At 36.3% G+C, this 23,904-nt stretch overlaps 1 protein-coding gene across 6 annotated transcripts in view; it reads left to right on the plus strand.

The window, feature by feature from the left end:
* B3GNTL1 (UDP-GlcNAc:betaGal beta-1,3-N-acetylglucosaminyltransferase like 1) overlaps positions 1-23,904 on the plus strand; it is a 133,014-nt gene that overhangs the window by 67,521 nt on the left and 41,589 nt on the right. The window contains exon 2 of one of the 6 annotated variants that reach the window (XM_049812704.1): positions 8,263-8,324. The exons of 4 other annotated variants lie outside the window; for them this stretch is intronic. The gene's annotated coding sequence lies outside the window, so the exon portion shown is untranslated. Of the gene's footprint in view, positions 1-712; positions 796-8,262; positions 8,325-23,904 lie in introns of those variants that run through there. One more of the 6 variants, XM_049812705.1, reaches the window with a different exon arrangement.

Below are 23,904 nucleotides of genomic sequence, written 5' to 3' on the forward strand. Positions count from 1 at the left end.
ATGGTGACTTTTCTAACAGGCTGTTTATACAGTAAAGTACCAGGGAAAAATTACTGGCAAATGTATGTATGTTTCAGAAGAACATAAGGGAATAGGTCTTGTATACTCGGTGTTGTATACCCAGTCTTGTGTAGACAGTAACTGATAATGTTTTTAAATGTCTTTTTTTAAAGATCATAAATACTTTGTAGGTGAACAAAGCTTGTTATGTTACAGAAATCTTAGTTGAACCACTGCTTAGATAAGAGATTTTTCTGCAATGCCAGCTGTTTTTGCCTAGCTTCACTTTCATAGTCACATTTCTATAAGGGCATTCTAGGAAGATATGAGCATCCTGTTCATAAAGCAAGAGAAGCAGTACGATATATATACAGAATCTTCGTGATCAGGGCAAATGTCTACTTCTAGTTTTAGCAACAGGAGAGTTTAAGGCTTTTTCACAACTGAGACATTGCATTAAGTAGCTAGTCATTTAGTAAAGCATTTTAACAACGGTGTGTGTTAATATCAGCCCTTTTTCAGATGTAAGTGGTGCAAATTCAGTTCACAGTCATAATGTTTCTGAGTTTACGCTATTCTTATGCTATAAACGAAATCTACGTGACATTTGTCTATTGAAAAACTTCAAAGGGATTATCCAGACAGATGTTTTTCTTTTTTTTTTTTCCCCTCTTTCAGTTTGCACTGATTCTAGCTTGATGTTAGCTGCAACTCAGAAATTTTCCTATAGGTTTTGTTTATGATTCTGTTCATCTTTAACTCCCAAGCTTGAAGAAAACACCTCTGAAATCACAGGTATCTTTATTAGTTGATAGTGAGGATTGCTGCTGGTGCAGAGGAAGTATGTATTTTCTTGCAAAATATAAACTGATCATTTCCATGTAACTGTATTTTGCTAGATTGTCATCTCACTGCTTTATTTACAGGGCATCCAAATACATTCTCTTAATGTTAGTTTTAATCTATTCTGTTTATTTCCTACCAGTTCATAACCCTCATGCTTATTTGGCACAGGAGAATTTAACTGCTCTTTGCTAGGGAATCAGTAACTAGACCTGGAAATTCTAGCAATTACTGTGATTTCTCCCTTAAAAAAATAAACTGCAATTCAGGTTAGTTTTGTTAGGTAGTGTAGACCATTTATAAGTTCAATGTGCTGTCCATTAGACTAGTATCCCTTGATTAAAAATAAAAGTGCATGCTTTTGAGTGGAACTTGTAGAGCTAATTTGAGGTAAGTATTTGGAAAAAATGAAGAGAAGTATTTAATACAATATAAACTGAGTCTTGTCTAACAAAATGGATTTTTGGAAAATGGAAGTTGGGGATCAAACTCTAATGAACTGAAACAATCCTTGCCTTCCTAGTCTATGGAATTTTAATTTGCTTGTTTAGAAAGCATAACAGTGGTTATAGAAGCATACATTTAAAAGCACTTTAAAATCAGCAGGGCATTTAAGGAATTTGAGACACCTGTAGGCCTTGAATAATGCTAATTGATATCTGTGAAGACTTTATGAAATCCACACAAAAGATAGAATTTTGAGTGGCTTAAACCTTTATTTACAATTCAATACTGACAAGAAGTTGCTGAAGCCTCTCTCCTCCCTCCAGTCTCGCCTCTTTAACCTCTGAATTACTGAACTGGATGGAAATGTATCCATCAATTAAATGTTGCTGTAAGCTTCAAAGGCTCGAACAAAAGTTAGGGGTGCATATCAAAGTTCCTTAGAGCTTTTCTAACTTTTAGAGCTCTTCAAAAATCAAAAGCAAATGACATTTCTGCTTGTATCCAGAGTAGTACTGAGCCCAGTGTTAAGATAAAAACATAAAAACTGGCTGCAGCAGATGCAATGTTGCACCTGCAAGCACTGGGTATTTTTCAGATCTTTGCATGTATGTATTTGCTGTGTAACTCAAATGATACATATGCATCATTTGAGTTACACAGCAAACATATGGCATACGAGTGGGTTCTTAAGAATCTGGCAGTTGGGCATTCTAATGTCCTTCTCATGTCTCATTCCCATAAGAAGGAGGATACCTCTTCGTTCGTGGTCTATTAAGCATTGCAGTTTTTAATGTGACATAGCTTGACTGGGCTGTTAGCATGAATGTTAGAATGAATGGCTATATTGGCTTTCTCTGGGCGGTGCAAAAAAGTTCTGTATGGATTTTAAAATAGTAATTCATCTTGTAAATACCCCTAGAAGCCTTGTTTGACAGCTCATTGTTTAAATCCTTTAATCTAGGGAATTTGTCCTTACATAAGATTTCCAGCAAAGCTCTTTTCTTGCTGGATTCGTACAGTTATTTTAATAGCCTCACAGCTTGCAATGCTACATTCAGTAATCCTGTATTAAAAGGACTAATAACTTCTTGAAAATGTATTACTCTGCTCTATGCATGAAATTTTTAATTTGAGTTAACTTCTTCAGTTTGTATTGGAAAAGTCAGTGGGGCCAAATCTGATTTCTTTCCCGTATACTGTGGCGGAGAAATTGAACAGACTACTTCCTTGTTTTTCAGGGTTCCCTCTTTTGGGAATTACAGAGAAAATTAAGGGTGGATTAAGGCAAGACCCATGGCTCAGGATTCATTGTATGTGAATCCCAGGTCAAAGGAGTTACGTATCAGAAAATGTGGTAAACTGCCATAGGGGGTCAAGGGAAGAAAATGACTTGGATGTGTTAGTAGTGCTGGTAGATTTCTGTTGTATCTGAGGTTGAGTTAGGCTCTCTCCCAGATTCCTGACCAGGGGGTCATGTCTCTTTTTCCTGATTGAACTGGATGTAATAATGCTGACATTTCTGTGACAAGCTTAAAAGGTTGTCAGATGAAAATAGATCATGTTTTCAGCTGGTAATGGTCTGTATAGCTGCCTAGATGAACCCAAAATATCTGCATCTTGGATAACTGAGCAGATGAGTGCACTGTTCAATCTCATTGAATCTGCTCTGTGTTTTCTGTTTGCTTGAATGAAGACAAAGAGTGGACTTATGCAGGCTCCCCATTATTATTTCAAATAGTTTATCTGAATTTTCAGGTGGGTGAAGCTGATTATTTGTTGTTGACAGAAGGACTGTGTAGGGAACTTGTCCTAACAAGCAGTAATTGTGTGATTAGGAGAGTTTAATGAAGAAAAGGAATTCTAATTCATTCATAGTATTTGGTTTGTTGACAGTTAATGTCATTGAATGAAATATATCAGTGACACTTATATTTTCAAGCTATTTGGAAGTGCTGGTATTCTGAAGCTCTATTGTTTGCATCCAAGACCAAAGTTAAAACGTGTAGAAATTGGAAAATATTCTTCAAAAAAAGTAGAAAACTAGTTATATTTATCCTTGTTCCAGCAGTTACTCAAGGTCTGTTTTTTATGATGTGCTCTGTATCAATACAGGTGTATTAATTCCAGATGCATTGATCTGGAATAGTTTAAGTTTGAGAGTGATGAAGACTTGGTTGCCACTTTTTGTTAGGAGTGGTGTTGAGAGCAAATGCTGGTTTTCTGCCCTAATTCTGTGCTTTGTGTTCACTGTGAACTTGCATCCAGACTTACTAGTTGATTTTCAAGTGTATGGGAGGGGAAATATCTATGTGGACATTTTTCTTGTGTGTTATTTTGAAACAAGAAGAATGGCAAATACCTGGACTAATGTATAATTTTCCTGAGCGATGAGGGTTTTTTTCTAGTGTGATATAGAGAAACAAAGACGTTAAAAAAATGCCTCAAAATATTAGCAGCATCTGCCAATAGTATAGTCTGTACATAACAGGAGAGTTTCTGCTAACAAAGAGGGGGTACAAGATCCTAGCATTTGAAATGGCTTAAGTATTCCTCCTGGCTTCTTCAGGGGTGATTGATCTTCATTGCAATTCCTCCCATGAAAACAGTGAAGTAGATGCTAGTAGATGGTGAATCAAGAATGTAACTTTCTCACCTTGGTAAACAGATTTCTATAAGTAAGCCTCCTAATGTTTCAGCCCATTTATTAGAAATAAAACACCAGTGTGATGTCTGCTTTTCATCATTCTGATTATTCTGCTAACGGAAGTCAGTGCTCTCTGTGAGCAGTTTCCACGTGCCCATTTTCAAAGATTTGCAAAGCTCCAAGTGTAGAGTTCTGAAAAAGTATCTGGTCAAAGCAATATCTGGAAAGATGTAAGTACCAGTAGAGTACAAGTGGATAAAGTGTTTCTGCAGCTTAAATCCTTCTTGACCACTGAGCTGAATTAGTAGAGTTTTCACAGACTTTGCTGAGTAGAAGCTTAGCTCTCTGGTCACTTTTCGGGCTCTCCTTATTTTTCTAAAAATTCCTCACTTTTTTTTCTACTTTTTGTTTTTGTTGGTTGGTTGAGTCTTCCTTTTCTTTTCTTTGATAGTGGCATTTTTGAAAGCCAGAAGGTTATAAACGGGCCTTTCTTCCTAGGGACAGGATAGGCTGTCTTACTAGATACTGAAGTTTCAAGCCAAGGACTCACTGAGGATGGGGGAAGGGGTGAAACGGGGGTGGTGGTGGGGAAGGGGGCAAATGAATGTAAACATCAATGTCTCAGAAATTCAGATAGTTTGTAGTATGATGAGACTGTAGAATTATATAAGGTCTTTTTCTGAGAAATAATTTGCATTTGGAAAAGGGCATATTTGAAAGTTCCATAGTTACTGAATGAAACTTGACAGCACTGATTTATTTATGTTCACAGATACACAGCAAATGTAACTTGATTTATTCACACATTACTTTTCTCTGCTTTGGAGAGAGCAGGGCCCCAGAAATTTTTGGAAGGGAACAATACAAAATAAAATTGGTAATATACAATATTTCTCTTCCATACAAAAATATTCTAAGGGAAAAATTGAGATGGCTTGAAGCTTAAAACTACTAAGGTAGTAGCCTAGATTTCATGAGGAAAACCCAAAAAGATTACTAAAATATGTAACCAAATTGATGTAACCAATACAAGTGTGGTTAGTAGTCCAGTAACTTTACATTTTATATGTTTATAGCTGTGTAAGGTCATTCTTCACCTGTTAAAAAATAATCTTCTTATCCAGATAATAAAATTATGAATCTGTAATTGTCCTCTCTGCCTCCATATGGGTATGCATTAGATAAAATTAAGTTAATGAGGCTTTTTGGCTGGGGTCTATTTTTTGGTCAGGCATATAAATTAACTGTCAAAATTGAGCATTTTCATTTGACAGGGAATTATTTTTCTTATAGTGAAACATAATTTACGATATAAATACATGATGAATCGGGCATTGTAATGCATATGACCCAATGCCCCTGTATGCTTTCTGAAGTTTGGAGTTGAATACTGGTTCATAAAAGTTCTTATTTAAAAAAGGGAGGGGAGAAGGGAGAACTGGGGAGAAATTCCCACAGCTCAAAATATTTCTAAAGCTGCCTAACAAAGCAGCTTTAACTCTCTGTATAAAGCTTTCTCTAAGCAACTTGGTGGGTCTGGCGTAAGTATCAACTTTGAACAAGATTTTCATTTCTAATCTGTTTTCCTGTCTCAATACTGAATTATGTTCAGAGTTTTCAGATCATGCTTGCCACAGTGTGACATGGAGAAGCTGCCAAAGTCTACAGCCTACAATTCTAACTCTGTATTGATTACTGAGAGAAGGCACACTTCTGACCTGCGTGAAATTGCATTTGAACCATTCATGCCAGTGTTTCATAATAGAAATATAATGTTTACCTCATTTCTTGAAGTGATACTTCATTAAAGTATTCCAAGTCTCTTTTTAGGCCCTATTCTAGTATCACAAACTTTTGTCATAGGATTGGAAGTATATGGAGATGAATACAAATGCTGCAAACAGAAAGTATAATTTTGGAACATGAGGTATGTGCTTTTATCATGGCCTTTTTCTGTCATCAGTGTATTCCTGTAGCATTTATTATAAAATAAAAAAATAAACACCTGTTTGACAGGCAGCAATACTGCCTGTAAGTAAAAATATTTACTAATGGGTACTGGATCTTTAGACTTAAAAGTCTTGTGGTGTCAGCTTGGAACAGAGTTTCAACAATTCTGTCTTGCAGGTGTATTCTTACACGAAATCATGTACATCTTTATATTTAGGCTGACATTTCTAAAATGTGTCCGTTTTACTGTTGCATGTTTGTTATGTAATAAGGTTATATGTGCAGAATAAGGTTATTGTATGCAGAGTAAGGTTATGTTACACATAAGCTTATGTAACCTTATACATGTTTGTTTTAGTAAGTCAGGTGATTTGAAGGACAAAATTGAATTCTCCACTGCAGGAGACTTTTTTTGTACAGTTTTTAAAAAGATTGAAGGAACAATTTTAAAAAAGATTGAAGGAACTGTACCCTGCTCCCATAACACAGTCACATAAAACAAGTTTTTACAGGGAAACTCTTCAAACAATGAAAATCAATGTGTATCCAAAAATAAGCTTTTGATTATTTAAGAGATTTTTTTTTTTTTAGTAACTTTGTGAGTCATGTTTTCTTTAAGGCTGTTGTGACTGTCGGAATTGTACCGGTGGTTATTTCTTCCACTTTATTCTGATTCCTAACTGTAAGACTTCATTGACTTATTTCTGTAGTTCAGTTAACCTGATTTACTTATAGATAAAGTTTGTCTTCTAAAGGAAGAAGAGGCACCCACATAAACAAGATTGTGGCTTTTGCTTCAGCTGCTATTGCCTGGAAGCTTTTTACAAAACATATATGATTAAACATGACTTATTAACATAAGTCATTAACACAACTCATAACATTAATGTTTACTTTCTTAGAAGTGCAAGACCAGAAGCAATAGGGGCCTTTTTCCCTATCAGGATTTAATATCCATCTTTTCTATATATCTCTAAAGTCATGTGCAAGTATCAACTCTTGAAAAGGGTTAGAAAAAAGCGCAAGTATTAGAAATGAATTATAAAATCTGTCAGCTTTTCTGTGTGTCTTTTTTCAAAGCATTAGGTACTGATCGCTTGAAAAGCCTGGTTAATCTGCTGAGTGAGATCAAAAGGAAAAATAAGCCTCAGTTCAATTTAGTGTTGCCTGAGATTTATGGATCCTGTGCTGCTCATTTGGCTCGTGTCTGTTTTTTAACCTGTAATTCTAGAATTTGGCAGGCTATTTTCTTCATAGAGGTCTGCTTGCTGTCTGGTGAAACATAGTTTGGGCAGCAATAAAGTAGATGGAAAAGTAGAAGTGCAATTTCCCTTTTTTAGTTTCTTTCCTATACAAAATGATAAAAAAAGACACTCCCAGTAAATGAAGTATTGAATGAAAAAAGGGCTATTTGAAGTCCACCTCAGACTGGGAGAACTCTGAAAAGTAGTGGGTGTCCTCTTTGCAGTATTAATGTGTGTAGGGTGTTGGGTTTTTTGGGTTTGTTTTTTTTTCCTCCTGTGGAAAGACTACTGGCTCAATTACACGTGGGTGTGTTTTGAAGCTCTTGTTACAGAAGATCTTCTTGTATAAGGGTCTGTGTTTTGGAGCACACCATGCTTCCTGCACAGCTGGTCTATATGAAGTAATTGACAGTTCTATAGCCTGATTGTTACATTACTGTTTCCTGGAAGAGACAGATTGTGTTCACCAGCTTAATCCTCAAACATGTGGTCTATATTCAAATATGAAATGAGGCGTAACTGTGAACAAGCTTTATGTTTGGTTGGATTTATTTTGGTATATGCCAAATATATGTTCCATGCAAGTGCATCCCCTGGGTTCTCTTCGTAAATTGCTACTGCGACTCTTTCTATCAGACCAGTATCTCAATTCCTCTTACTAGGTATGTGTTGCATACTGGGCCAAACCTTAAGCTTCAAGCAGATTCTATTGAGAGGCAATGTTTATGAAAAGACAAATAGAAACTGTTTGACTGTTTTCCTTACTCTTCTGTTGTTTCTGCTTTTGGTGAATCATAAACTTTCAGAGAAAAAAGTAAATGTTAATGGAAAAGAAGTAATTTTTGAGTAATGATTGAAATGATTCTCTCCATGTTCTGTTTATCATATGAAATCTGTAAAAGAGATTTTTATTGTATATTCTAATAGCCTTTACAGCTCAGCAATGAGTGAGAAAATGTATTAAAATTAATTTACAGCTATCTATTTGATGTAGGGTGATTTAGGATGGATTTAGGAAGCTCATTAGTAAAACTGTGTAGATTAAATTAAAACCAAATCCACATGTTTTATTCTGTAAATGAAGACATTTATAAAATAAACTGGTATATCATGTTACTTTTGTTTTTCTTTAAGATGACTTCATGTGAATGAGACTCAACTGTGGAGTTACGAGATGTGTTGGAACATGTTGAAAGGTATTAGCCATAAACACAACATATCACCTCTTTTGAGTTGAGTAGATAGGCAGACTTGGGGTCTTGTGAGTTGTTTCTGTTATGGGATAAGCTAATGAAAGCAGCAGATATTTCTTGTCATAGTCTAGTTTCTTTACCCATGCAAAATCTGATTTTTTTCCCAGATAAAGCATAAAGGAAGCAAAAGTAAGCAATTTCTTCAGCCTTGTAGGTTTTTTCTACAAGTTCTTGCAGTCCTATCTGCAGCTTTTGAGTCCTGCCCAAAGGTCTTCCGCAGGGTGCTTTTATTTCCATCACCTTCCCCCCTCCTCCATTTCTCTCCTCCTCTCTCCTTGTATTGCTTTGGTTACCTATTCCATACTGAAAATTGAATACAGTTTGGTTTTGTTGCATACAGGTTAGTTACTAAAATTGTCATCTGAGAGAGATTTCAGCAGTCTGCACCTGAACAGTGTCTGGCATTTCTAGTGTGGACTGTCTGCGTAGGAGGCTGACAGCATATCTAGCAGCAGACCTGAATTTTAATCTTCCTTTATCTTTGAATCTTTCTTTCATAATTATAGCTGTAATTATTTTTCTTTTTCCTCAGAGGACACTGATGTTTTACCTTTTCAAACACAAAAAGAAAAATTTATATTCTGTTTCCTAGTGACGCTCTTTGATCAGAAGATTGTGTTAACAATTTCTTTTTTATTTTGAGACCAAGAGAGAAATGCCCAAGGGTAACATAAATCATCTATGAGTTCCAAGAGCCTTTCTTTTAAGTAAAGAATTTTTTCCTTACAGGATTGAAACTTGTCATCTGTCACCAGATATTGAGTTACTTATTTGAGATTTTAGCACCACGTTCTGTCTTCTGCTAAATTTAGGGGAAGCTATTTATTCTTCTTAAATGAAGGCTAAATATGTAGCCGAGCTTTTCATTTTTAGACAAACATTCAAAAACCTCATGGTTTTGCTCACTGATATCAACTACTAACAAAGTAACTTCAAATATTTCATAGAATCATAGATTCATTTAGGTTGGAAAAGACCTTCAAGATCGAGTCCAGCCATTAACCATGCCCACTAAACCATGTCCTGAAGTACCCTGTCCACTCACTTTTTAATACCTCCAGTGATGGTGACTCAACCACTTCCCTGGGCAGCCCATTCCAACGTTTGACAACCCTCTCAGTAAAAAATTTTTTCCTAATATCTAACCTAAATCTCCCTTGCCTCAACTTGAGGCCGTTTCCTCTTGTCCTATCTCCAGCCACCTGACAGACGAGACCAGCACCCACCTCACTACAACCCCCCCCTTCAGGTAGTTGCAGAGAGCGATAAGGTCTCCCCTCAGGCTCCTCTTCTCCAGACTAAACAGCCCCAGTTCCTGCAGCCGCTCATGATGAGACTTGTGCTCCAGGCCCCTCACCAACTTGGTTGCCCTCCTCTGAACATGGTCCAGCAACTCAATGTCTTTCCTGTAGTGAGGGGCCCAAAACTTTGCAAATATTCAGAAGCAGAGCAGCTTAAGGAGATTGCTTGATTTTACGGACAGAATGCACAAGCCCCGCCCCCCCCCCTTTTTTTTTTTTTTTAAAGTGTAAATCAAGGTCTGTTGGGTCTGGCTGAGGTGGAGTTAACTTTCCTCATAGCAGCCCATGTAGTGCTGTGCTTTGTATTTGTAGCTGGAAGGGTTTTGATAACACACCAGTTTTTTGGCTATTGCTGAGCAGTGCTTGCACTGCATCAGGGCTGTCACTGCAACTTCCCCCCCAACCCCAGTAGGCTGGGGGTGGGCAGGAGGTTGGGAGGGGACACGGCCAGGACAGTTGCCCCCAGCTGACCAAAGGGATGTTCCATACCATATCACTTCTGCTCAGCAATAAAAGCTAAAAGAAGGGGGGCATGTCTTCCAAAGCAGCCACTATGTGTACTGAGGCCCCACTTCCTGGGAAGCGGCTCGACGTTGCCTACTGGTGGGAAGTAGAGAATCAATCTTTTTTTTTTTTTTTTTTTTTTCTTCATTAAACTGCCTTTATCTTGACCCATGAGGTTTTTCATCTTATTTTCTTCCCCATCCTACTGAGGAGAGGGAGTAAGAGAGCGGCTTGGTGGGCACCTGGCAGGCAGCCAAGGTCAGCCCACCACCCAAGGCCTGGACTGCCTTGGAGTTGTAGGACACAGGCCAGTGTGTTGCAGGACAATTTATCTTGTTTATGAAAAGCAACAACAATGGCAAAGTAATATGCTGTAAAAAGCTCATACTTTGCTCCAACTGTTGAAAATGAATTATAGTACAGGCCCACATAGTAGTGTACAATACATTTCTATGTTTCTGCAATTACTTTCAAGCTGCAGGGTTCATTTGCAGTCCAAGGGCTCATTTAGGAGCAGTGCAGCATTGACTGGAATGGCTGAAACTGGTTTTGAAACTGCACAGTAAGGAAGAGCTTCAAATGTAAAGCATAAAAGTACTTAGTTTTCTCTTGCATTAGAAAAAGCCTTGGTTTCATGTTTTTGTCAAGAGAGTGGTTTATTTCAATTAAATGGAAATATTTAGAACATCAAGGACATTCCTGCACAAGATTATGGTTTTTAATATGGAATGGATTTTGGATTTTATATTCTGTTTCTATTTTAAATATTGATGTTTAAAATCATTGTGGATTTGTGAAGCTGCAATGCTAAGGACATCTTCTGATTGCAGCTGGCTAATGAGATATTACGTTGAATTGGAGAATACAAACTATGTACCTTATTCTTAGTAAGTTAAGAAAATAAATTATGTCTAGAACAATTTAGAAAGACAAGACTATTGTGACAACAGGTGATAAGACTGAAAAAATTAGTGAAGCACTAAGGTGCTGTCGAAACTATGCATGGTTTGTTTTAAACAAAAAGAAATTGACCCAGACCTTTTTTCATAAAGTGAAGACGTGAAATGCATGAAATATGCTTAAAAAGCAAACCTTTGTATCAGTGTTCATCACTGAAAAAACTTCATTTGAGATTTTTAAAGTTGCCACCCTACGAAAATAACATCTGTTAAAACACAGCAGTCCAAGAGTAACATGTTTCTATGTACCCATTCTTCTTTCAAAGTACTTCTGACTTGCAATATTTAGTTTAGTACAGTAAACATTGAGATTCATTTTTAGTAAATGACTCCTGAAGCTAGAGTAATTTGCAGTTTCTGTAAAGTGTCATCATTAGGAAATGCATCGGTTTTAGGAAAAAAGCATGGTATTCTTAATACGAATAAGTTGATTTGAATGACTGATAGCTATCCTTGTAATCTTTAGTGTAGCTCGAAAGATAGACTAACCCCTCAAGGTACATATATTTTTATTTGAAATAAAAATTAGTTAACTAATTCCATAATGTTATAGTTTCTATTAGTGTACTTCTGCAAAAATACTGAGATCATAAATACACTATTTTCTCTGAGCTACAGTGAACATTTTGTTATCAAAAGATATAATTAGCTTTCTAAGATTTAGGAAAAGAAAGGATGAAGTTTGAATCGTTTGTCATGGCATTGATCTTAAAAGTTTCCTTATTTATTTCAATTCATGTGAAGAGGTGCTAGGTCTCATGTTGCAGCAGAAATGAGATAGTCCAGGTCTGACAGTTGTTGTACAGCATATGCATTATGTTATTTTGAACTGTTTGACTGTTAGACTGAAAAATATTTAAACAGAATGCAAAGAACAGAACAGCTGTGTTTCAAGTTTTCTCCTTTTTTTCCTTTTATTCTTTTTTTTCCTTTTTTTTTGAAGACCATATTATTTTCCTATCCTTCTCCTTCAAAGGAGAGTTTGTTTGTTTTGTGTTCCCTAAAGTAAAACAGGAAGACACACCCTTGCTTCATTTAATGATCATTTCAAGCATAAGAAGGAATACTTGAACTTGAGTGACATGAAAGGCCAACTACTGTCTGCTGCCATCCCATCGGTAGTCCTGCTGCAGGGTTGCTGTGGGAGCAGGCACTTCAGAGAAGGTGATGGGATGGCGTGGGGTGGCCAGCAGGGCTCAGTGGAATTAGCAGGGCAAATGCTAAGGGAAAGGATGTGCAGAAATTTATCTGGACTGATAGCTTGGAAGTTGGAAACTTTAAAACTTGGAAGTTGAGAATAAGACCAGCCTGTCACAGAAATATCAAAAGTAATATGATGAGGCTGAGTAAAACTTGTCCACTTATCTTTTGGTGGCGATAAAATAAAAGTGTCTGTTATTTTTTAACAAGCTTCCTAGGCAGGTGGTCAATGGCCCAAGCCTGTCAGTATTTAAGATGCATTTAATGCCCTTAAGAACATGCTTTAACTTGATCAGCCCTGAATTGGTCAGGCAGTTGGACTACGATGATCCTTGTAGGTCCCTTCCAACTGAAATATTCTACTCTATTCTTCTATTCTATTTGTATGAAAATGGGAGTTTTTTAATTGTAGCTGTGCTTTAAAATATTTATACTCTCTTAAAAACTTTCAGGTACACTCTTGATGTCCAAATGACCTGGTGTTTGGACAGGCCATTTTAGAAGGCCTCATAACTCAGCAGAAACACCTTCTGCTCTGGGTATGTTGACACATTCAATGATGATGATCCCAGGTCAAAGTAGTGATGAATTAATTTTGCTGACTCATTGATCTGATTGGAAGCCCTTTGTCCAGGCTTGGCATGGCACCATGCCTGAACTAACATACCTCCTTTCTCCAAGAAAGCTTATATCTGCCTGCAGAGGATCTTGTAGATATGTCAGAAATGTATTATGGATCAGAAGGTATAAACATTACATCCAGTTATGCAGTGGATGCAATAATTCTGCTGAAGTCAACGAAGGTAGTGTATATTTTCACTGATGTAAGTGGAAATAGAAACATCTTCCATTTAACTTAAAACACTGTGCAGCCGCTTTGTGCAATTTTTTAACTTTACATTTTGCAGATACTGTTTATAAACCTGTTTTATGTCTTTTCTAAGTGGCAGCTGGTATAAACATAGTATCATTGTATAGAATGAAACATGTGAGAAGTTCCCTTTGGAAATGAAGGGAAGAAAGAGGTTTTTATAAACAACCTAATTCAAATTAAAGTGCTTGAAGTGTCACACTTGCTTCAATGCTAAAAACTTGGCACACCTGGTGCAGGGAAGCAGCTAAAGCATGTCTATGGATTAAAGTAAGTGTACTTCCCTCATTTCCTCTGGTACTTCTATTAAAGGGAGGTTTTTCTCAGCCCGGAGGATATTTTCTTTCCTCGTCCTCCATGGCAGTTGTACAGAAGAAGTAGCGGCAATAACATACAGCACCGTATTGTCTACTTCTTAGTATTAAGTTTTTTCAGATTTCAGTGAAGTAGGAAAATAAATTGAAGTTTTAACTGAACAGGATGTCTTTTCATGTTCCATGAGCTTTAAAGAGCTGATGTCGTCTTCTTCTTTTCATTTTCATTAACGAGTTGGAAGACATGCCAGTCAGTAATTTTTGCGTATTTAGAAATGATGTTGCTGAGTTTGAGGTTTGAGTCCAGAGAACTGCTGTTGGAGTTTCCTCTTTCTTCTTTGGCTGGTACCTTGGTGACCAGTTACTGCACTAACACAGGCTATATTTCATAGGTCCAACATTGTTGTCATTTTTCACAGGGTGTTGGTTGAAGTATGCCAGAATAACAAGTCCTGAAGGTATTATACCTCATTAGTTTTATGGTCTTTTGGCAGTATTTGAAGTTTTTTTTGAAGGGAAAGGACATGTTTATTATCATGAAACTGGGTGTGTGGCTAAAATGCTTCAGCTGTTTTTGGAAGTTCACAACTTGCAGTTCTTTCACTGAATTCAAATTAGAAAAGAAGACTTGTTGCTAGTAGAGACAGTGTAGGTAACCTTTGCAACATAAATATAGCTTTTAAAGATGAATTGCATATTTTTCAAGATCCATTTTCTTTTTAAAAAGCTGCCTTTTTCTCCTTCCAATCTCCAAAGAATTTTGCTGGGCACAATAACACACGCATGTGTGAAAAATTGCTGTTCATCAGTATCTCAACCTAGCTAAATATTTAAACATATGCAGCTTGCCTATGTATATGCTACTAAACCAATGGTTTCCTGAATCAGTATTTAAAAGATTATTTCTGAGGTTATGCTGATTTTGGAACTTAGACTCTGTTACTGTGGTATGTGGATCCTTCTGGTTCTATAATTTATTTTACATAGGATTTCCCTGAGAAGTGTGCAGTTTTGAAAAGGGCAGAGATCCCCACTTTCAAAAAAGAGGTTACAGTGCTTATGTTGGATATTATTAAACCAAACACAGGAGTCTAATTCCCAGAGTGTTAGATTTGCAGAGTTTCTTATGCAATGCAGGGAAGGATGTAAGTGTTTCTGAAGTGGATTCAGAACAGCCAGAATTGCCTGCACTGGCTGAGAGGAACTCTAAATGTGCTGGGGGATACTGCAGGGCAGCGGTGCCTTAATTCTAGAAATGTGCTTTTTTTGCATCTTGCACAGGGACTCAGAGCTTCAGGTTTAGAAATAATTTATGGTTTTAATTAGAAGCTTGATTTCTTATAGATTTCAGTGGATATCTAGAGTCAAAATAGTAGTTAGAAGTTATAATGTCTTAATGCGACAGATACATAGAGTAGTAAATATTTTATAAGAACTACGAATAAGTATTGTTAATATACTGATTGTGCTTAATGCAAATCTAAGTTGGATAAAGCCTTGATGGGAGATCTGGTTAATGCTCTTACTCTTTAATTTTTTGTTACGCTGGCATTGTGCTCGAGCTTCAAAGTAACAGATGTTTATCACCATGACTAGTTTGTTGCAGTGAAACTCCTCATTTGTTTAGTTTGTAACACTGAATGCTCCATCCATGCTGGCAGAGAGACTTGTTGTTCCCTATAGGAGTGTCCAAACTGGTGTCTTCCCTTACTGTAGAATAGATTGGACCAACCTTCATAATAATTTTCATCAACGATTATTGGAAAAAAGAAAGCTTTGCTGAAAGTTCATCTTGGATTGCTGTATTTTAACTTATTTTTTTACAAGTAGCATGTCCAAAGTTCTTTTTATCAATTTAACAGAGTTTTGGGAAAATTATCAAAGATTTTATCTAAATTTTACAAAGTAATGACAGTAAAATTAGGTTTATCAAATATTTTAAATACAGTATTTCTAAGATACATTGTTTTTATGCTTTTGTGTTTTACACTACCTTTTTTCAGAATTTGTAATTCAGACATTTGAAACCTCACTTAAATCTTAATCATTTTTAGCAGGATGTGTATGACAAACAAAGGTGTTTATGTTGAGTGACCCATGAAGCTTTCAAAGATATAAATCACAAGAGCTGCTTAGTAGATCCTTCCCAGCTGGTGCTATAACCATGTTTGGTTTTCAGTATAGCCAAAACTGCTGTTCTGTTTTCAAATTTTAAATTACATTAAGTACAATTCTAGCATCTGCTTCCTCCACTGATGTTCAGCTTTCTGGCAGCTGAAAAATCAACATTTTCTTTTCTGACTTGATTGGCTTCCTTTAGATAGTTATTAATATTTTTTTCTTTGGAACTATAGCAAGACCCTTTTTGCTGCCACGTTTCTACGATGCCATTACTGTTTATTAATGATACATGCTGAGTACCAGATAGTACATGTCTAGCATCCTTTTAGGTGTAAATATTTCTGCAGGACAGGATAAGAAAAAGGTATTAAAAAAGAATGTAAAAAATCTTTTTCATATGTGTAGCAGAATTGACTTCCTCTTAATTCTTTGAACATTTTAGCTGTGCTTTGCTTATTATCAGATTCACGTAGCATACTGAAGCAGGTTTTTTAGATATTAATTCTTATTACAGAAATTCATTTAATCAATTTGAAGATAATTATAATAGTTTGATTTTAGAAATGTATGGATACATGAGGCTTAGGCAGATATTCAGCCATTTAAAGGTGCTTACCTGTACCTGAACTAGTAAATTTAAAAGCCTCGTTCTCTTGGAGCTCCACTGTATTCATTAGAGATGGAAACAGAGATCTTAGATGAATTGAGTTGCCCCATGGCAGACATTCTCTATGATTGAGAGGACCCATATTGCCTGGGCTGCTTGTTTATACATCTCTGATTTAGGATGAATCTGGGCCCTAATCCTTGCTCTTTATTGTTGATTTGTGTTGTTCTAATTGAAGCATAGATGCCCTGAAGCTAATTCATATCAGCCTCCACTTGGAAGATCTTAAGCTATTTATCTCCTTCTTTCTTATCATTGAATTCTTGAGACTTTGAAAGTATTTTAACATGCTGGGTAGCTTGAATGACTGACTGTCTGAATAGTAAGTAATTTAAACTAGTGATGGGGAATGCCAAGTTCAGACAGAACTTAACATAAGAATAAATGTCAGGAGTGATGCATACTTAGAGCCCAATTTCAGAGATATAATATGATTTTCAAACTACCTGTGCTATGAGAGTTTTGGTTATAGAGTAAGAAGTCACAAATAAAAGGAAATTTTAATCAGATTGTTGGCTGGGAGGCAGTGAAAGAACGTACAAAATCAAATCCCACATATAAACCCATCAACAAGTTATTAGGGAGGCTGAAACAAGAGAATGTAGATATGAGGGGAGATCTTTGTAGTGCTCTCAGCTCTGTTTTTTCTCAGAGTTTTACAAATTTGTGGGCACTTAATTTTTATTTCTGCATATTCTCGGGATTGGTTGAGGTCTTTCCGGTTTTGTCTTCTGCACTGTTGAAAAACAGACTGTTGTAACAGATCACTGGGTTCTTGACATATATTACGTCCCCTTCATTATAAAAAATTAGATGTGTATGTAGAAACTTTTGCTGAGGTACTGGGGTTTTTTTTTCCCCCTCCGTTAGTATATATCATTATGAGAAAGTGTATTGTGGGGTAAAAGATTAGAAACAGTGTGCAGAAGGCTAGTATTAGGCCATTTATGTGAAACAAAACTCTGAGAAGAGTTTCATTTTTCCCCCTGTGAAATATGTTGTATTACTGTTTCTTGCACTAGCAGTGAAATTTATTTTTCTAAAATATTTAACTGATTTTTATTTTCTGTCCTTTCTTTATTCTCTCATTCACAATTTTGAAGTGATACAGAATGCAAATCAAACACTCTTGGGGCACTGGAAGGCATTTGGTGCTTTGATACCCCCAAAAGACTTGTGATATCATGGAAGACATAAGGGAGAGATTTAGGGTAAAGTTTGCTTTGATTTCCTAAAGAAAACATTCTACTATTGCAGTTGTTAATCAAATAATCAGAATTTGTAGTCTAAAATCTGATCTAATTTTTCTCTTTTTGCCTACTCTAAATGTTAAAAGTCTATATGGGAAAAAAACCACACAAAAGAAATACCATTTGTATTGAAATAATACAGCAAGTTTGCATGAATATTTAGTAGTTCTTCTGTGGATCTTTTGCATGTACATTAGCACACAGCTGAACTTTTCAAATCCAAAAATGATCTCCTTACCTACAATTCTATGCTTGTATAGAAGGTGCTTGTATTTCTTTCATTTAACTGAGGTTCATGTGTCCCCCGACTTCCAAGTTGCATACAACTTTTATAACATGAGCATTCATTTGAAAATGAGAATCGGTGAGAATCAGTAGGTAGGATATGTTGTGCTTTTTGGTAAACCTGAACACTCAAAAATATTTCATGTTTCTCTCTCAAAACACCTGTATTTTAAAATTCACTGAAGTTGAAACTTGCCAGGAGGTTTATTCACATACCAGCTGAACATTAATTTTAGAAGGTGGTATGGGGAAAAGTTTCATGTGTTGCTTTTTATGTGAATTTGTTTTCCTCTTTATGAGCAAATTTTAGAGAAGCAAACAACTGACTACTTTAACTGTGGACATAGCATCATCCAATTTAAAAGGCAAGGTAGTCTTATTTTTTTTGCTGCACACCATGTAGGGAAATGATGTTGGAGGAGAAGTTGTCAAGAAAATGGGTAGGAAAGGAGAAGATTGGTAAAATGCTCAGCCAGCAGCAGCATATACTTCCACAGAGCTGGCACTCCTTACTACTGAAGCAGGAGATGTTCCTCAGGGTTAACAGTGTGAATCCAAAGAAAAGAGGATTTTCCAGACCATTGCAGGGCTGCATGATTATCTTCATTCTGTAAGTGTTGTTATCTATTAAATGTTATTTAATAAATCACAAACTTAGCTGATGTTTTTATAGCCAGAAAATGAATATACTTTCAAATAGTCTTCTGAACACTACAGATTTTATAACTCTTTGTAAGAGTAGAATTGTCCTGTCATTGCAGAAAGGACATTTATGTCATCTTTTGTTTTTCATAGATCTTTGAGATAAAAATCGCTGTGTAAATATATATTTTGTTGTAATAACTTATAATATTTCAGTTATGTTACCTTCATTTGGGTACTGTCTCAATATGTAAAAGACCTATTCAGTCTTCATCTTGTGAAAATACTAAATGACATATCCAAAAGTCAAATGGAAAGATCATTTTTGAGACTTATTACATGAGCATTGGTCAGTGTTGCTTCTTAGCAGATTTCTTTGTTCTAATCACAATTTAGTATCTGCTAATATGACTTTAAGCAGGTTGGTTTTCTTCTTTTTTGGTAAAAGCTCAGCATAAACAGCAAGCCAAGTAGACAACCTCTTGGTACAGAATGCTTTATTTTACTGGATGGACTAATTCTTCTATTGTAAATACTTGACTCTTTCAATACTGGAAACTCTCCAAAAATTAGAGAGACTTGTTAAGGCACGGATGTTACAAAGACCACTTTTAGCAGCTTACAGACAAGAAAAAAAAGATGTAAGACATGCTAAAATCATACAGGCTATTCCCTTTGCAGCATCTATTCTTTTGGTTTCAGCAGTAGGTTAATTCATCGTCATTAGCAGATAAAAGCTCTGAAAAAGACTAGAATAATGGTGCTTGCTATTGGGTTTTCTAGGAGCATTCAACTACGAATAAGAGATATTCAGCAGTATAGTCGGCTCTCAATTATCCAGGACAATGAGGCTAGCATGGGCTAGCTCAAATAAAGCAAAACCACAGCTAATTCAGTACATATGTATTAGACTATAAACCCAAAGTTAATATATTTACCTTTAGAAATTTGTAAACAGATTTCCTTTCAGCAGCAGATTTAAAGGAGAAAAAAACCCAAAAACGTTAGCTGGAGTGCAGCCTGATATAAGCAGTCTTTACCCTGCATTTCATTTCATTCTTTGTGGCACTCTGTTGTAGCCAGAGATGTCAGGAGGAGGTGTTGCCGTTTTAATACACATCCTCTTAATCATTTCAGATGGTGGTTTCACATCCAACAGTGCAGAGACTCGATATTAAAATTTTATATGACATAAGGAATACTATTTGTATAGAATTTTATGTTTTGGTATAATGGTCAAATAGCTATACAGGGGACTGTCATGTTTTTCTTAAAGGGAATGGCCTGGCGAAAAGCACTACGAATGTAACAAACTGTGAGGGACAAGGGCGTTTGTTACAGCAGTTCAAACAAATTCAACTTTTTTCTCCCAGCACTACTGCTCTCTCAACTTTCCTCTCATTACTGTTGTCTGGTTACATTGTGAGAACTGGAAGTGTTGGGATGTAGGGAAGTGGGGAGCAGGGATCTGTATGAGAGATTCATGCATTGTGTCCCTCGACATTTAGGTATGCTTTAGAAAGTATTAAAATATACCATAAATATTTTAATGAACAGTTTTTGTTTTCAATCTGCATAAAAAGATAAAACAAAAAGCAAACATCAGCTTTTAATGTAATAACATTTATGTCTTGGTTAACCTTCTGGGCTTTCAGGAAAACAGCCTTTCAGTGTTATTATTAAGCCTATATAACTAGGATTCTAATAACTTTGAATGTAGAATCTTTTTTCTTTCTTTTCTTTTTTTTTTTTTTAATATTTATGTATATTCCTGGCAGTCCATAAATCATGTAATACTTTTACATAGGTATTCTGTACTATACTATTGACTGGCTGCACCTTTGAATAGGCTTAAGACTTTTTATGTATATTTCAAAAAAGTTAAGTGTCAATCATACAGTGGCTGTGTAGGTAAAAGTATCAAACATAAATTATTATTACTACAGCTTGTACACAGATTTGATCATTGGACTGTATTTGTGTGGAAGATTGACCAAAGAGAGATATCACTTAACTTTTATAAACTTTTTATAACACCCCCCCCCCCCATTTTTTTAATAGTATCTTAATTTGAACATCAATTAAGTTCTGAAATGTTGGAAGGGATTGTACTCAGAGGTGTAAGAGAACATCTCTGCGATGCAGTACTTCTACTCCCAGCTATATACTGAAAAGGAAACTAGCTGTATAATCTAGCTAGTTGTTACAGAAAAGAAACAATATAGGTCCCTTCAAACAGTGGTAGGAAACACTAGATATAAAAATAGATACAGCAACTGAGAAAGCATCATCTTACAGCTGCTCTCATTGGTTCCATTCTTGCAAAGAGTCCGAGTTTCCCGCAAACTATGAAACATTTCAGCCTTCGTTAAGGCTTCAAATCCTGAGGAAATCATGGGGAGCTGTAGGTCATAAATTTTCCAGGAGCAGGACTGGAATACCTTCTCGGAGGTGCTGAATGCTCTCTGTGTTCACTGGCATTAGCAATTCTCAGGACTCTTGAATGCTTTTTGATTAGTTTTGTTGCTAAGTAGAGTTTGGGATTGTGAAGGTTAAGTAGTGCTGAATTTTAGTCAAGCCTGTACCAGAATTACTATGTATATATCAACCTTTCAGTATGGAGAGTCATGGCATGTTTTATTTCTGAAATGTACTTTTTGCTGTGCCAGATCCCAGCTTCTTTAGAGCAGGGATTTTCAGCTAATGTCAAAGCATGCAATGATTAGGTGATACAGGCACTTATTTATATAGGCATATGAAAGGGTAAAACAGTTCAGTACAATATAAACTGAATGTAATCTGTACCAGATTGGGTGTTCAGGTTCCTTAAAACTTAATAAAGTTTGTTGTAATTCTTTTTTTGAAAAATCTTATTTGCTGAATACTTTTTTGAAGTAAGATAAGGAGTCTTTTCTTCTCTTCCCTACCTTCCATACCTCTTCTGTCACACTAATACGTGTACCTGATTCTGGATGTAAACCTGGTAATCTTTATAGTGAGGTCCTGGTACATTCACTGCTGAATTAATGCACTGGTATCTTAACACATAATTTTTTCTAAGTCAGGAGTGATGTCCATTAGCCTGTGCCTACCTACAGCTCACAATCATTATGGCCCTCTGCCATGTGATTTTTTTTGGGGGGGGGGGGGGGGGGGGTGTTGTTGTTGGTTTGTTTTTTTTTCCACCTTCTAATGTGTATTGTATCCAATACCCTGGGTATTGAAAGTTTTCTTTATCATGACATAAGAGATTGTTTCTAATCCTTGATTTGTGTGGATATAATTTTCATAAATGCTATAGCATAAGTAGAATTAAATGTGTGGTGTATTTGGGGGAATTAGCTTGTTACATTGGAAAGCAGTCTGGGCCTGTGATTAAATATGTTGCTCTTGTGAACTGCCTGGTTTCCCCTCTGTATTCTGTATGACATAACGTGATAAGGTTGTTTTGTCATCTGCATGTATTCTTTTGCCACGTTGCTGTTAGATTTTGATTTGCTGCTTCAGGAAATATAACTTTCCTTGAAGAGTTACTATAAACACATGAATGCCTTTCTCAGTATTGGAACTTAAATTTCATATTGACTACTGACATGATCTGAAGTGAGCATCAGTGGGGACCAGACTTACATGTGCTGTTGACAGCTTTGAAACACAACAAATCAAAGCCACTTTATCAACTCTTTATATTCTTTAGATATGTTTTCAGAGAATCTCTGTGATAGTTGAATGTAATTCAATAGCGAAACAGTTAGCAAGAACAAACCAGAGTAAATCAGTTTCAATTACTTGTTACTTGATCCTTGGAATAAAACCAGATGACAAAAAAAGTTCTAAATAATTTAACAAATACAGTGCTGAAATAGCAGCCTGTTTCCATCACCTGGAAACTGATGATGATGGATTCCAATTTGGTTATGACAACACTGTGTGTTCTTCAGGAATTCTAAATCTGAGCAGATTTATACCTTCATCTACAAGCTCTGTAGTTGTTTTTGAACAAGTTGGTTTCATTCAACTAGATTATATTTAGATAATCTTTACGGCATGCAGTGTACAGTAATTGAGAACAACTATTATTAAGCATTAATCTTCCAATACAGCTGTGTGTGAAAGGTTCACAGGTCCAAACTGCTTTCCAATGTACTGAATTAACTCCTCGAGGAGGACTGAAAACCCACTGAGGTTCCAGGGTGATACAGGACACTTGTTGGGCAGAGCTGGAGAACATTTCCAAGAAAACTAAACATAGTAGTTACAGAGCTGCATCATAATTCAAATTCTGCTTCTGATTGATTTTCATATTAAGGCTAGCATGTCCCCTTTGTTTCTTTTGTTCCAGTCCACGCAATCTAAGAGATTTATGGATAAAATCTTTAGTGGCAATCTCACAAAGTGAGAAGTTGCAGCTTTTATCACAGAGTAAGCCAATTCGACTATTTTTTAACACCTTGGCAAGAGTGAACGGTAAGAGTAGGCAAAAAAGGAATCCAAAGGAGACTTTCCCCTTTTGACTAAACTGAGCTGAAATCTAAAATTTCCAAACTGCAGAAGGTTGATGGTTTTTTGTGGGTTTTTTTGGTTGTTGTTTTTTTTTTCTTTCTTGAAGATGAAATTTCAAAAACTCTTGAAGGTAGTTTTCAAAAGTTTGCAGATGCTGCAGTATTTCAATACAGCTGTTAGGAGTTTAGTGTTTTTCCTAAGTAAGTTCCTCTCCCATCAGTGCAAGTATTCAGGCAGAGGGTGCAGTTTTATGTTTCAGCTGGACTGATTAACTGTGAGCAACGACCAAAAAGGGAGGTCTTGTTTTCTTCTCCAAAGCTTGTTCCTTCCCCCTCCAATATGTCAGCAGTATCGCTAGTCTGACCCTACAGTGAACCGATTCAGAGAACAAAGGCTATAGAAAATGAACACTAAAGAAAAGAAAATAACAGCTTTCTTACTGATGTAGTGCTCTGATCTAGCTGAGCATGGGGCCAGGTGAGTGCCAACGCTGTTATAAGTGACTGGGATGTATAGTCAGAGGCAGGATGAGTGGGAGAGCTATTAAATTAATATAGATGTACTGTAAATTTAGACTTTGAGCATACAGTTCCCGCATCAGGTTAGAGATTATTTATGGATTATCTATGCTGCTGCTGAAAAGAATGGTGTCCTGGTTTCAGCTGGGATAGAGTTAACTGTCTTCCTAGTAGCTGGTACGGTGCTATGTTTTGAGTTCAGTATGTGAAGAATGTTGATAACTGATGTTTTCAGTTGTTGCTAAGTAGTGTTTAGACTATAGTCAAGGATTTTTCAGCTTCTCATGCCCAGCCAGGGCACAAGAAGTTGGCACAGGACACAGCCAGGGCACCTGACTCAAACTGGCCAACGGTGTATTCCATACCATGGGACGTCACATCCAGTATA

The sequence above is a fragment of the Accipiter gentilis genome, chromosome 10 (assembly GCF_929443795.1).
Source record: "Accipiter gentilis chromosome 10, bAccGen1.1, whole genome shotgun sequence".
Classification (NCBI taxonomy): Eukaryota; Metazoa; Chordata; class Aves; order Accipitriformes; family Accipitridae; genus Astur; species Astur gentilis.